Source organism: Dinoponera quadriceps, unplaced genomic scaffold (genome assembly GCF_001313825.1).
Source record: "Dinoponera quadriceps isolate SergipeBrazil2010 unplaced genomic scaffold, ASM131382v1 scaffold3289, whole genome shotgun sequence".
NCBI classification, from domain to species: domain Eukaryota; kingdom Metazoa; phylum Arthropoda; class Insecta; order Hymenoptera; family Formicidae; genus Dinoponera; species Dinoponera quadriceps.
Genome location: NW_014558238.1, coordinates 1,193,386 through 1,194,792, shown reverse-complemented (window position 1 = coordinate 1,194,792; position 1,407 = coordinate 1,193,386).

Below are 1,407 nucleotides of genomic sequence, written 5' to 3'. Positions count from 1 at the left end.
CCCCCCAACCCCTTTCGACATCGTACATCCGCGACACGTGACACATTCCTTCCTATAAAAAATAACGGACGCTTTCGGAGCTTAATCGCGGCTATTGCAGCGACATATTATTACAACGGGTGACCTCCTGGCTGCATTTTTCGCAACACGCATCATTTGTGCGAACAGCGCGTAGATATTTAATAAAAGATTGTGTTGATTTTTATTTATTTATTATGCTTTAAAACCGCTTGTTTCCTTATCAAACTTTGAAGTACCGCAAACACACCCACGTAATTGCAGGCAAGATTTCGTCATAGAATTTTGTAAATGTTTTCCTATTGTGAGGCGGAAATTCTGTTTCCATCATGTTCATTGTTACGTTAATTTCACCGATCTTTTTTCTCCGTGCCTGCTTTAATAATTAGGTAGGATAATTGAAGAAATATATGAGATTCAGGATCGATTTGAGCGTGGGAGGTTGATTCACCGCGTGCGTTTGTTCGGAGGACAATCCGATACGTGCGTCACTAAACGCTCGACGCATATTTTCAAACAATAATTAATATTAAAAATGCGTCGTTACAACAGCCACAATTAAGCCTCTGAAATGCCCGTTATTCTTCACAGTTAGCCACTTACAGAGCTATATACATGTAAATATATTCCTTTTCTTTCTTCTTTCATCGTCCAGTAATCCGAGCTTTCACCGCGAATTCATTGCACCTTCGAAGCGAAGATTTCGGGGGGACAGTTGGGGGGTAGGGGAGGGCGATGAGACAGCTGTGATTTACATAGATAATAAACTAGCTATTTTTATCCTTCGCATATTTCAATACCCTTTTGCCGAAAGCCTTCTGTCGTAATCACGCATCACGTATCTCGCTTCCTTTCGCAGCGCAGCTTTACGATTAGAGCGCTCTTAGTGGAAATAGATCAGCAAAAGTAGAAGCAGCTGCGCTCAGAGAAAAATATATAGTCGTGGTAACTGTAAAAGTGACGGCGATACAAATGTTCTATGTAGATTTAATGCATATAGCTTAGTAGACTAAACTAAATAAAATAGTTTAATAAACGCACACTATATGCATTAATTCCACATACAAAATTCATAGTTGCGACGAATTATTTTATATTCTTCTCTGAATATACATATGCGTTATTGCCACCTCTCGCCGCGAAAGGTACACACTGAGCGTGTTTCGATGTGTATCGTTGGAATATAATTTGCATCCCTATAGCAGAGAAATCCGCGTGCGGAGATTTAGCCCTTCGTCTCGACGAGGAGACGCGCATTCGCCTCGAGACCGTCCTCCTTCCGACGAGTCGAGAAGCTGCGTTCATTTCCGAGTCGAAACAAAACCAAACCACCGCGTCCGCATTTCCGAGTGAGACTAGGGGTTAAAAACAGAGGGGAGACGGGGTTGA